Genomic DNA, 14,265 nt, shown 5'->3' with positions numbered 1-14,265 from the left:
GATTTTAATTCCTGTTCAGTACCTATGCCAGCCAACACATTGGCAGCGCGATTGCTCTTCATAAGAACACAATGACAACAAGCTAAATCACATTCGCTATCATTGCATTCACAACATAGTGAAACAAAGATATTCAATGATTCTCCAAATTGCCCAATTCCTCCTAACCAAACTCTAAGAATAACAGGCACCTGACAGCAAATTTATGACTTGAACTAAAATGAACAATTTAATATTAATGCTATGCCTTTACCAGAGCCAGGTTATACAGTAAGGTAATCTAATTAATGTCTATTATTTAAATTCAGTTTTGAGTCAGAAATGTCTTCAGTGTTCCTCGAACAATAACGAACCTACAGTTACGTTTCCAGGCCATTTCCAAAATGCAAACATCTGTTTAGTTTACGTCTATAAATGAAGCAGAAGCAAGCTGCTGGTCAAAGTTCCAATTTTAATATTCAACTTCAGCTCACACCTCCAAAAATGAAGACGAACAATAATGGTCCCAACATGACATACATATATGTTCTTATATTATACATGTATTTGTCATTAGATTCACTGATCCCCACAGGCATCAGCTAGATCCTTGCTCAACAAACGCAATTTATCATTTCACGTTTGTGACAATTTTCATTTTCTTTTGTCTTTGGTCATGGATCAGCGAATGTCTGTACTTATGGTCTTGAGTAGGAATTCATTTGTTCTTAAACAGTCAATATTCTGCCAGCTTCTTAGAATCTTGTATCATACAGCTGGTGAAGAAAAATGTCGATGTTAATTGTGATGAACGAAAATAAAAGTCCCGCATGAATCACTGAAAGACTGTATTGTTCTGTCAGTTGTCTGGCTTCTTGACTTAGCTTGAACTGCAGGAAGAAAAGAGGTCAAAGTCCTTCCCAAGCAAGAATTGTCTAAAACCTGTTTCAGATTTAGTCCCAAAGTGTTCAAAACTCGAAAACAACAACTGATCATTTCTATGTTATCAGAATTGTCAAAAGGAACTTTCAGTTAAAAGGGCGAATCCTTTGACAGAAGAACAGAAAGGAGCAAGTATTCATTCAACCAGAGTTCCTGGAACTGTTTTAAAGAGGGGTCACTAGTCTGAAAACGTTAACTCTGCATAAGAAACGCTGGGGAAATTCACCAATGATCCTTAGACAGCACCTTACAATCACACAACTTCTTCCATCTCGGACAAGGGCAGCAGATACATGGGGGCACCACTTCCTGCAAGCTCCCCTCCCAGCCAGTCACCATCCCAACTTTGAAATGAATCGTCTGCTCCATCAGTGTTATTAGGTCAAAATGCTGAAATTCTCTCCGAAACAACTTTAAAAAAAAACAAGATCAGTAGTAGGCCAATCAGGCCTAACGATCCTGCTCCACCATTCAATAGGGCAATGGTTAATCCTTTCGTGGACTCAGCTCCACTTACCCTCTAAGGGCATTGTGGGTTACCTTACAGTGTATGTACTGCAGTGGACATGCCAACATTTCAAGGGGCAACTAGGCACAGGACAGTTAACTCCGGTCAGATAGGGATGCCGACGTCCACGAGAAAATTTTGAAATTTTAACCTCTGTAGATACCCAATGAAATGCCTCTCAATTATTCAAGCTCAGCCTATTATGATATTGACCGAAATGTAATTTCAGAGATTGGCAAATTTACCCCCATAATTTGTAGTATTACAATCCATGATTCCAAATTTTAGAAATATTGATTTAAAGACCTTTTTTAAAAAAGAAATCAGTGAGAAACTTTCATAATTAATAGGATCTTCACCTTTATTACCATTTAAACTGTTCAAGTTCTAGGATTTATTTCTCAGTTCCAATGCAAAGAAAATTGTGAGCAGAACCAAAACAACGGCTGCAAGGCACGAACAAAATAGCTGTTCAAGGGAATAACGAACTGTAGCGAAGACAAAAAGGACACACCCTGGTAAATTGGGGAACAATTAACATGAAGTAAATTCCAAATTTACTTCGTTTTCTGATTAACCTGTTGCACATTCTGCGGTAGGACTTGAACTTGCAAAGTCTGAACCAGAAAGAGGTGTTCTCTTAGTGCACTGCAAAGTGGAGCTCTTCCGAGTATCAAAAGGCTTAACGGTATTATTGCTGGGTTAATAAAACATCCAGATTAGCTGGTCCAAAAACAAGCAACAATCCTGCCAATCAACCTTGTATTTTCTGAGATGAAAATTGCACTTGCTGTAAAACATATTAGAAAAAAAAACACAGAAGAACACAAACAGTTTCTCATTAACTTTTGAAATTATGCAAATACTTGGTGGATACAGAGTAAAAGACGAGATCAACAATATGATAGAGCGTAGAACAGTCAAAATCGAAACAAGACAGATGCTTGCTTGTTTTCTTTGGAAGTGAAATATCACAATCCGCAGGGACAGAATTAATGTTACCATTGGTAGGGGCACATTTGGAGTACAGCTTACAATTCAGGTTGCCCTGCAAGAATACTATTAAACTGGAAAGTGTGTAGGAAAGATTTTCAACGGTTTTATCAAGATTGGAGGTTTGATTTCTAAGGAGAGGCTGGATATGCTCGAATTCTTCTTTTCGATGGAGTGTAGGAGGCTGATGGGTGGCTTTATAGAGATTTACAAAATCATGAGAGGCATAGATATGGTGATTATAAATAAATATAGATTCTGAAATCCAGAATCCGGAAGGAAAGGGCATAGGTTTAAGGTGAGAAGGTAGTCCATATATGGAACGAGCAGCCGGAGGAAATAATGGAGGTGAATAGAATTGCAACATTCAAAAGACATTTGGGCATGTACAATGACAGGATGGTTTAGGGGGGCTAAACACTGGCAAATGGGGCTAATTCAGTTTCAAAAACCTGGTTGGCAACCTATGAGTTGTGCCAAAGGGCTTCCTTCCTGCTGTATACCTCTGTGACTCGATTGTTTAGAAAAGGGTATATTTCAAAGGTGCACCTCGTGCCAATTGTCATTTATACCTACCTCTCATGAAGATCTTTGTTGCATTTCTAACTGTCTTTTAATTCCAGTTTGATGTTAACATGTCTAATTGCCATCAGCTTGACTGTTTCGAATGTTGATGAAAACTACAGTTTTCTCAGAGTCAGAAATGTTACTGGGAGGTATAGGTGCTTGTGAATTCTTTCTGTATAAGTAAAACTCTCTTACATGCATGCCCCTTGGGAGGTAATTTTAACCTTCTACACAACAGACACCACACCATCAGGTGGACCACAGCATTCCTACAGTGTGGAAGCAGGCAATTTAGCGTCCGAGTTCACACCAATCCTTCAAAGACTATCCAACCTATCCTCCATCCTATCCTTGCAAGCCTGCATTTCCTATGACTATGCCATCTATCCTTCACATCTCTGGAGACTGTGAGCAATTTAGCGTGGTCAATCTATCTAACCTGCACACTTTCTGACTGTGGGAAGAAACACACTCAGACACGATGAGAAGGTACAGACTCCACGCAGACAATCACCCAATACCGATTTCGAACGTGGATGCAAAGCATTGTGAGGCAGTAGTGCTAAACACTGAGCCACCAAATCAATATAAACTGTGACAATATTAAATAAACAACTTTTTTTTTTAAAAAATGAAACTAATGTGAAGTTTTATGGTGTGAGTCAGAATCATTGCATTTTGCAGTACAAAGGAGGTCCTTTTATCCATTCGGACTGAACAACGAAAATTCCACCAATACATGCACTTGTCCCCCCTTTCCCGCTCTAAGCATCCACATCCTTGAATGTTATGACACTTCGAGTGCTCATCAAAGTATATTATGAAGGTTGCGAGGTTTCTCTCCTCAATGACACTCCCAGGCAGTGCATTCCAGACTCCCACCACCATCTGAATGAAGCAATCCGACAATCTCTCTCTAACCCTCCTGTTCTTCACTTTAAAATGATGCCCCATTTGTTATTAACTCTTCAACGAAGGAGAAGAGCTGCTTCCTGTCGCCCCATCCAGGACCCTCAGAATCTTAAACATCTCTTTGAGGTCCCATCCCAAGCAACATCCTAGTGAATCTCCACTGCACTCCTCTTCATAAGATTTTCCATTCTAGATTCCAATTCTTGAAAATTCCACCATCTTGTATGGGCGGGATTTGAACTGGGATACTGCAAGCATGACCATGTTTCTGGATTAATAACCTCATGATGATACCAACCAGCCATCACCTACCAAATTGAGATGGATAACTATTTCTAACTGGCACAGACTGGACGGAGTGGTTGGTGTTTCTCTGTGTTCTGTCTATTTATGATCTAACTGTCATTCTTACCTTGCAGCGTGAAGTTGAAATTGTCGCAGGTCACGTTAAAAATAGTGTTTTTGATTCCATTGTTGATTGCTGCACAGTGATACTCCCGACATTGTCTCTCTGGAATGAATGGCTAACCAGCTCACCACCACCGGCAGTCACATGGTAGCTTGCATTGCCATTTATTTGCAGTACATTGTCATGGTACCAAAGTAACTGGGGCTCAGTGCCTTCCTTCACCAGTCACGGGAGAACCAGGCTCTCTCCAGAATGTATCATTAGTGCAGAAAAACAGCACAGCATCTGTGACAGGAACTGCAGAGGATACAAACCTAGATCAAAAACCATGCAGTTCGTCCATTGATTGGGACTATCAGTTGGAACCAGTTTGATGTAATGATTTTGAAAAGAATTTGATGGGGTCAAAACTAATGAAGACTTTAATTCGCCACACCCATCAACATCTGATGATTATCATTGACGCACAATCTAACCACTGCTCTGTGATGATCAATTGTGCTACCATCACCCAATTTTCCCACTGTCAAAATTCGAAAGATCATCGTGGAGAGAGAAAAGTATCTAACTTTATGAATATGGGAGTATAGTTATCCATTTGTTTTGATCTGATTATTGTCACATGCACTGAGATACAATGGAAAGTATTGTTTTGTGTACTTTACAGGCAGATAATATCATACAAAATGCATCAGGGTAATAGAACAGAATCTGCATTACAGTATTAAAGCTGCAAAGAGAGAGATTAACGTTAAAATTTGAGCGAGATTAGAGTGGTGCTGGAAAAGCACAGCAAGTCAGGCAGCATCCGAGGAGCTGGAAAATCGATGTTTCGGGCAAACGTGTTTCATCAGGAATGTCCAAAACATCGATTTTCCTGCTCCTCAGATGCTGCCTGACCTGCTGCGCTTTTCCAGCAAAGAATCTGGACTCTAATCTCCACTATCCGCAGTACCCACTTTCGCCTTAAAATTTCAGCTGTTCATTTAAAAGCCTGATGACAGCAGAGAAGCTGTTCTTGAGTTTGTTGCTCAATGTATTTAAACTTCTGTATTTTCTGGTGGCAGCTCGGAAAATATTAATGCTTTAGAAGATATGGTGAGTGGAAGAGTGACGAGTAAAAGACAGGTGGAGATAGAGTCCAAAGAAAGAGAAGAACAGTAGTACAGACAAAGGAGTGGATAACTGTCAGACTAAGAGGGTTGATAGCCTATTAATAGGGGCTGTTAGTGGCTAATAATTGGTGTTGTATAATAGCAGACTATATGTTAACAAAGCCAGATGTGTGGGTTCTGGGTAATGACATGGGAGACCCCAAGCCCTAAAGTTGTAGAACTCAATATTGAATCCAGAAGGCTGTCGAATTCCCAAGCAGAAAATGAGGTGCTATTCTTCCAGCGTGGACTGAGCTCCATTGGAACACTGCAACAAGCCTGAGACAGAGATGTTGGCCAGGGAACAGGATGGTGTATTGAAGTGGTATTGAAGTGGCAGGCAACTGGAAGCTCAGGTCTTTTTGTGTGGATAGAATGTATGCATTCTGCAAGGTGGACACCCAATCTATATTCAGTTTCCCCAACATAGAGGAGACCACATTGTGTGCATTTTCCTTGCCGCCATCAGTTCTGAGGACCGGTCAGTAGGCCTGAAACGCTGCCACACCTGTGAATTTTCCACTAATTTCTGTTTTATTATTAATCTCTATCTGTCAGTTTCTGCTCTGTGAATATGTGAGTGTCGTTATCAAAGTGTACACTTCAATTTAGATGATTTGAAATTGGGAGCATAATCAATCAATTCATGTCAGTTTCTGTTTTGTGAATATGAGAATGTAGTTATCAATCTTTCTCTGAAATTTACTACCACCTGCAGGTGTGAGTTATTAACCAACCTGTCCCTGTCAGATTCTGCTCTGTTCATCTGAGAGTGCAGTCACTAATTTGTATATACCAGCTTCTTGTTTATAAATATGCAAATTCATTTATCATACTGTACCTGTCAGGTTTTGCGACACGAATGTGTTAGTCTAGTTGTCAACCTGTACCTGTTGTATGTGTGTGTGCGTGATTATTGTTCTCTCCCTTCCAGTTTCTGCAATGTGAATATGTGAGAGGAGATATCAATCGATGTCTGTCAGTTTCAGTTGTGCCTATACGAGAGTTTAGGACTTGATGTATATCTGTGATAGCAGTTCTTAGAGTGTTGTGATTGGGCCTTAAACTTATATGCATTTTGTGATTTATGACTCAATCACAGAATTGGTATGTTCATTCAGCCTGTTGTGTCTGTGCTGGGACATTCTATTCTTTATCTGTTCTCCATACTAGTTTCCAATAACTGTTTGGGATGCTGAACTTCATCCACTCACTGCCAGTGTCTCGGTGTAAATGGCAATTTGAGATTAGTTCTGGAGTTATTGGCCTTTGAATACCTATAGTACCAGTTTTGCTCTGTGTGCAGTGACGAGTCGAGTATATGGATGCCATTCTCTTTCTACGTTCAGTTGTGTTTTTTCAGTCAGGGTGTAGGATAAACCAGTTCAATGTTCACTAAACCTGTGTGATTGAGGGATTAATGTTGTTTCAATATTTACCTTTGCAAAGAATTTGAATTTTGCTGTATTAAATATCAGGTTTAATTTTACATTGTGTGTGTCTTTGTTTTTGTCAGTTGCTGTTCGGCACCGCAATAATTGAACATCTAACACTAACATCTTCTGAAGCGATTAATAATTTGGTTAGTCAATTTATGACTGTCATCTGGAAGTATTTGTTGGCCTAAATTGCATTTTTCTACTTTTAACCATTAACTGGCTGAATGTGAGTGAGTTTTCTGTTGTGCTGACAATCTGTATCACTGAGAAGAGTGGTACTCGTCTATATCACACAGACATTGTATGTCTCTTTGTGTTTCCAGTCCTGCATGTCATGATCTGATGCACTTAATGAGGTGTGTTTAATATCTTATCAATCAGTGTTTCATACATTAAAAAGTGTGGAAATGCTTTTGCATTACTGAGGCCCTCAACCAGAATGGGAACATACATAAAGTGTGTTTTCATCAACACTAAGCTGAGAGTGAGAATGAGAGAGACAGAGACAGACACAGACGTGTATGCATGTGCGTGAATGAGCATTAAGCGTCCTCTCTAGAAGCATCCGCTGTAGATAAGGCTTGACCAAGAGGTTAATTTGAAATTTACATTGTTTGATTATTGTCTTTGTACATGACAACTGTTTATCAAAAGAATAATTTTGTCCTGCTCAGTTACTCATAAATGTCCAACATTGCTTCTATATCTGCACTCAAATATACACTTCATATTTATATTTGTTACATGTAACACCATGATCGGTTTGTTCTAATTGATTGTAACTTTAAAAATGCCAAATCTACATACGAATTAAATGCAGCTCATAAATGTATATTTATTATAAGCATACAGTCTAACCTGATTCTAATCTTACAGATGATAATTGGTTTTGAGTAATGGAATTTACTGTCACTGAGGTGGTAAGCACTGAGAACAGGGCAAAATAATATAGATTTATATATCGTCAGTAGTGTTTAACTCTTAGATTGAATGTGTACTTCTGGAAATGGAGCTCAATGTGTGTCTGACTCAATCCACTCAGACAGAGGAAAGGACATTCTCCTCTCTGACAGTCGTAACATACCTGCTGGGTGTGAGAAGCAGCTGGTCACCCTTGGATTGGTCCATCAAATATTTGCCTGTAGAAAGACAAAAGAGAGAGCTCCTGTACATCACTAGCAGTTGAGTAGGAAGGTATCAAATGATCGATGCAATATCCAGGTCATGATTATTATAATTCTATGTTTTTGAACAGGGCAAAGTGAACAGTGCAGATCCTTGTTACACTCGAGCCTTGAGCTCCTTTAGGTCTTTTTCTGTTTCCCAAATTCTAAAACATTTTACTTAGATAAAATAAACTCACCAACATATGGAAATCTCCACAAATGGGATGATTACACAGTTCAATGTCCAGCTCCCAATACATTGACAGTTGAAAAACAAATACTGGGCATGATTTCACATACTTGGAGACGATTATCCGGTGCCTGCTATATTTATCCTACATAGGAATATCACATTTGTTTCTACTGTCCTTTATTTCAATGTATATTCGCAATAAACAGTGTGAAACAGAAGCCAAACGATGAATTCCCATCAGAGTTCAGGGAATTGCAAACCCCAAGAATGTCCCACAGCAACTTCTTCCCGCTGTCTCCCTCAACAGGCCCACACACAGCCCGAGAAAGGCCTCTCTCTTCCCCCAGCCCGCTCACTCCAAGTTCCGGGACCAGTTCCTGCTCCGCACGGCCTCTTACAAACAGCCCCCGGTTCTCCCTGAACTCACCCCGAATCAATCCCAGTCTCGGAGCCCCCTCTGTGTCCCAGGCTCCCATCCAGATGTGCTGCTGGAAGGAGCCTGCTGTTCCCTCCCTTCCCTGGGGCGCTGATCTCTCCATTGCGGTCTGTTTCAAACAAACCTCTTGTACTCACTGAGTAAATGCTCCTCAATGGCAGCGCTGGGGGAGGGCCTCACGCATATGCTGCTCTGGTCAGGAACAATCAGCTTTGGGTTAGGCGATCGGACGATGAGGCATTGTGCATGCGATGTTTTCCCAAAACTTCCCAGAATCAAACATCAATTGGTCATTTCCCCAATTCCCTTTTCTCTCAGTTTGACCAAAGGAACTGAGGCTGTGGGGGAAAGGGTGGAGAAGGTTTCAAGCTGGGAATTGCCCCTTTATAAAGCTACAATTGAGCTCATTCTCGGGTCATGTTAATAACTCCTCCCTCCGGCTCTCTCACAATCTGATCAGGGATCGGAGAAGCTGGCGGCCACTCGGCCCATCCCCTGTGCTCCCGCATTCGAAAACATCACGTTTGATCAAATGTTAACTGTGGTATTTAATCCTGCTGGCCCCTCATCCACAAATATTCATTCCTTGCCCAAAGTAACATGCAGAGAGATGGAATAAGTGGACCATTGTTACGAAGGCAGAAAATAACTGATAGAGAGAGTCTTGCATCACAGTGTCAGAGCTTATTTCTGGGTCAGGAGGCCCGTGCAAAAGTCAGACCAGGTGTTCAACAACATCTCTGGGACTCGATTTAGTTTGTAGTGGATGACAGATTTTAGTGTCGTATATGCTGCAGACAGAAACCTTGTGATGTATTGTATGCCACAACGAAAGACCCCAATTGTTTTTTGTGTATTCACTCCTGGAACGTGGATTTCGCTGGCCGAGCCTACCATTTATTCTCCATCCCTTTGAGAAGGCGGTGGTGAGCCACCTTCTGGAACAGCCGTTGTCCATGTGCTGCCCACAATGTCACGAACACAGAGGAGGTCCAGGGTCTTGATCCAGTGAGGGTGAAAGAAAGCGGTTTTATTTCCAAGTCAGCATGGTGAGTGCCTTGGACGGGAACTTGTCCGATATCAAGGCGTTGTTCCCTGACATCAGCTGCCTTTATCGTTTTAGATGGAAGTAGTCGCGATTTCGAAGGTTCTTCTTTTACAAATTACAAAACTCGAATCTCTTTGTCAGCGGCACAGACAGACGTCTGTGTGGCCGATAGCATGAAATCAGATTAGTGTGTTGTCTCCCTGGTGTCAGGATCAAGGATATCTCGGCGAGAGTGCAGGATATTCACAAAGGGGCGTACACATTGGAACTAACTACACAGGAATGAAAAGGGATGAGATTTCGAAGGAAGAAGGAAGAGAGGCAAGAATTTAGAAAGGAGGTCCTCTCCGATAGTAATATCTGGATTGCTCCCGCTGCTACGAGCAACTGAGGGTAAGAATGGGATGATAGAGCAGAGGAATGCCCAACTCAGGAGCTGGTGAGAGGGAGAGGTGTTCAAGTTTTTGGATCATTGGAATCCCTTCTGGGGAAGATGTGACTTGTAGAAAAAGGATGGAATACACCTGAATTGGAAGGGATCTACTGTACTGGCAGGGACATTTCCTTGAGCTTCTGGGGAGGGGTTAACTATAAGGTGTGGGCTTGGGGTGAGGTCAGTGGGAACCGGGGAGATAGTGAACAAAGATATCAATCTGAGGCTGGTGAGTCGGTAAGTCAAACACCCAGGGCAGACAGGAAAATAGAAGAGAAGGAGGTTGGATTGATAACTTAAACTGCATTTATTTCAATGCAAGAGGCCTAACAAAGAAGAAGGGTGAACTCAGGACATGGTTAGGAAAATGGGATTGGAATTGGGATATCTTAGCAAGTACAGAGTCATGGTTTGGGGATGACACAACAGGCAGCTCAATGTTCCAGGAATCAAATGTTATAGGAAGGATGGGGGGAGGGGTCAGCAAGAGAAAATGGGGAGTGACATTTTGGTAAGAGATAAGGTCACACCTATACTGAGGGAGGATATTCCTGGGCTTAGATCCATGGAAATTATTTAGATGGAACTGAGAATTAACAAAGGGTTTGGTCACGTTATTGAGATTGGACTGTGGACACCCTAAAAGTCAGCAGGAAATTGAGAAACAAATTTGGCAGGAGATCTTAGGTCTGCAGGAATAATGGTGTGGTTATGATGAGGGATTTTAACATTCCAAACATAGATTATGGCTGCCATATTGTTAATGGTTTGGATAGAAAGAAATGTTTTAAGTGTGTACAAGAAAAGTTTCTGATTCAGCATGTGAATGTATCTTCTAGATAAGGTGCAAATCTTGACCTACTCTTGTGATATAATGATGTGTCAGTGGGGGAGCACTTTGGGGCCAATGACCTAATTTTATTAGTTTTAAAACTCTGATGGAAAAGGATAGACCAGATCAAAAAATTAAAATTCTAATTTAGAGGAAGGCTAATTTTGGGAGTATTGTGCAAAAACTTTCAAAAGTTGACTGAGGGCAGATGATGGCTGAAAAATGAGAAAGTGAGGATACAGAGACAGTATGTTCCTGTTCGAGTGAAAGGCATGACTGGTAGGTATAGGAAGTGCTGCATGAGAAAAGAAGTTGAGATTATGGTCCAAATAAGAAGGAAGTATATATTAGTTAAATACAGGAGAGGTTGAGTGAATCCTTCGAAGAGTATAAAGGCAGTCGGGATATACTTAAGAAGGAAATGAGCAGGGAAAAAAGGGACATGAGATAGCTTTGGCAAATGGTATAAGGAGAATTCAAACAGATTTTATAAGTTCAAAAGGATAACCAGGGAAAGAAGAGGGCCCAGCAAAATTATTAAGGCAGCCTATGTGTGAAAGAAAAGCAAAAGTGGGTGATACTAAGCGAGTGATTACTGAGGAGAAGGAAATTGAAGATATAGAACGTGGGGAAACAGATAGATTAGATTAGATTACTTACAGTGTGGAAACAGGCCCTTCGGCCCAACAAGTCCACACCGCCCCGCCGAAGCGTAACCCACCCATACCCCTACATCTAGGTCTACCCCTTACCTAACACTATGGGCAATTTAGCATGGCCAATTCACCTGACCTGCACATCTTTGGACTGTGGGAGGAAACCGGAGCACCCGGAGAAAACCCACGCAGACACGGGGAGAACGTGCAAACTCCACACAGTCAGTCGCCTGAGGCGGGAATTGAACCTGGGTCTCCGGCGCTGTGAGGCAGCAGTGCTAACCACTGTGCCACCGTGCTGCCCACTAAAGATAGTGACATCTTTAAAAATGTCCATAATACAGAGGAGATGCTACTGGATGATTTTAAACAGAAAAGGTACATAAAGCAATAGCACCCGATCAGGTGGACCTGGAACACGGTGATAAGCTAGGGAAGTGATTGATGGGCCCCTTGCTGAGATACCTGTATCATCCATAGTCACAGGTGAAGTGCAAAAAGACTGGAGGCTGGCTAACATGGTGCCACTATTTAAGAAAGGTGGTAAGGAAAAGTCAGGGAAGTATTAAACAGTGAGCATAACATCAACAGTAGGCAAACAGTTAAGGGGATTGTGAGAGACAGGATTACATCTTTTTGAAATACTAGTATTAATTAGGGATAGTCAACATGGCTTTCTGCTTGGGAAGTCATGTATCACTAACTAGACTGAGTTTTTTTGAATGGGTAAGGAAGAGGAGTGATGAGGGCAAAGTGGTGGATGTGATCTATATGGCCTTCAGTAAGGCGTTTGTAAAGGTTCCCCATGGGAAGTTGATTAGCAAGATTGGATCACATGGAATACAGGGAAAACTAGCCATTTGGACACAAAACTTGTTCGAAGGTAGAAGACAGAGGGTGGTGGTGGAGGGATACATTTCAGACTGAAGGCCTGTGACAAGTGATGTGCTACAAGGATAACTGCAGGGTCCACTGCTTTTCAGTATTTATATAAATGATTATTGTTTAAAAAATGACAGAACACCAGGTTATATTCCAACAGGTTTATTTAGAAATACGAATTTTCGGACTGCTGCTCCCCCATCAGGTGTCTGTATTTAGAAAGCTTGTACTTCCAAATAAACCTGTTGGACTATAACCTGGTGGAGTGTCATTTTTAACTTTGCACCCCCTAGTACAGCAGCAGCACCACCACATTATTAGGATTGATTTGGATGTGAAGTTGCAGGTATTGTTAGTAAGTTTGCAGATTACACAAAAATTGGAGGTGTACTAAACAGCAAAGAAGGCTACCTCAGAATACAGCAGGATCTCGAACAGATGGGCCACTGGACCCAGGAGTGGCATATTGAGTTCAATTTAAATCAATATGAGGTGTGGCAATTTGGAAAGGCAAATCAGGGCAGGACGTACTCACTTAATATTGAGGTCCTGTGGAGTGTTGCTGAACAAACAGACGTTGGAATACAGGTTCGTTGTTGCCTGAACGTTGAGTTATAGTTAGATAGGACAGCAAAGAAGGCATTTATGTTTTCCTTTACTGGTCAGAGCTTTGAGTATGCGACTTAGAAGAACATGTTATGGGTGTACAGAACATTGGTAATGCCACTTTTGGAATATTATGTGCAATTCTGGTCTCTCTCCTATAAAAAGAATGTTGTGAAACTTTAAATGACTATTTAAGATAGTTTTTGGTCCAAAGAAAAGGCCTACAATTTGGTGATATAGTGACACGGGAAGGCTGCAAACAGATCCAGATTCAGCAAATGACTGTGTAAAGGGATTTAACTAACAAAGAACAAATGAAGAAAAGAGTAATGTTGTGGAAACCATTAAAAAACTGTTAAAATACTAATAAATGTGTAAAGAAAGTAATGAACATAAATAGGTTGGCAAAGAGGACCATATGCCACTTACAACATTAAAGAGGGGAGTTCAAAATGGGGAAAGAAAATGTCTCAAAAATCGCTAACATACTGTTGTTCTCTGTTCACAAATGTTCACACAACTAACACAGTAGTGGTATTGGTGAGTTTAGTGAGAGGGAAGAACTGAACCAAATCAGTATTATTTGGGAAATGATGTTGGGACAGTGGATTGGATTGAAGGTTGGGAAACACCAGGCCTTGATCATCTACGTCCCAGACTATTTAATGCAGTGGGCTGAGTAACACTGGGTTCAGTGATGGTCATGTTCGAAGATTCTATAAGATCTGTTATAAGTTACACAGACTGGGGGCTAGCTAGTGTAAGCAATCCTTTGGAAAAGGGAGGTAGGTATAAAATTGTGAACTATAGACCAGTCAGCCTGCAGGGAAAAAATCAAAATGAAAGCTTCAATTGCGAAGCATTTGGCAAAACAGTGTTCAGAATCTGCTAGAGACAGCAGGAACATGAAGGGCCTGTTCCAGCGCATACTGTTCTGTCTTCTAAGCTTGACAAACTGACCGGCCATCTTTGAGGATGTAAACAGTAGAGCTGATGAGAGTGTAACAGTTATTGAGGAGAAAAACTACAACTAACTCCCTGGAGCTCGCAGCAAAAGCTGAAAGGAGGAGACATTCTATCCTTCCACACTTACATTTGGGTGATATTTCT

General features: G+C 41.2%; 2 long non-coding RNA genes across 3 annotated transcripts in view; both read right to left on the bottom strand.

Annotated features, from left to right (window-relative positions):
• Positions 1-14,265, bottom strand: part of LOC140470801 (uncharacterized) — a 678,281-nt gene that overhangs the window by 553,004 nt on the left and 111,012 nt on the right. The window lies entirely within an intron of this gene.
• On the bottom strand, positions 7,836-8,825 carry LOC140470546 (uncharacterized). Its single transcript, XR_011956510.1, has 2 exons — positions 8,690-8,825; positions 7,836-8,042 (listed from the first exon to the last, which is right to left on the bottom strand). It is a non-coding gene; the product is annotated as an uncharacterized lncRNA (long non-coding RNA).

This window comes from Chiloscyllium punctatum, chromosome 52, assembly GCF_047496795.1.
Source record: "Chiloscyllium punctatum isolate Juve2018m chromosome 52, sChiPun1.3, whole genome shotgun sequence".
NCBI classification, from domain to species: Eukaryota; Metazoa; Chordata; class Chondrichthyes; order Orectolobiformes; family Hemiscylliidae; genus Chiloscyllium; species Chiloscyllium punctatum.
The sequence above is the reverse complement of the archived record's forward strand: the minus strand, read 5'-3'. Positions and strand labels throughout refer to the sequence as shown.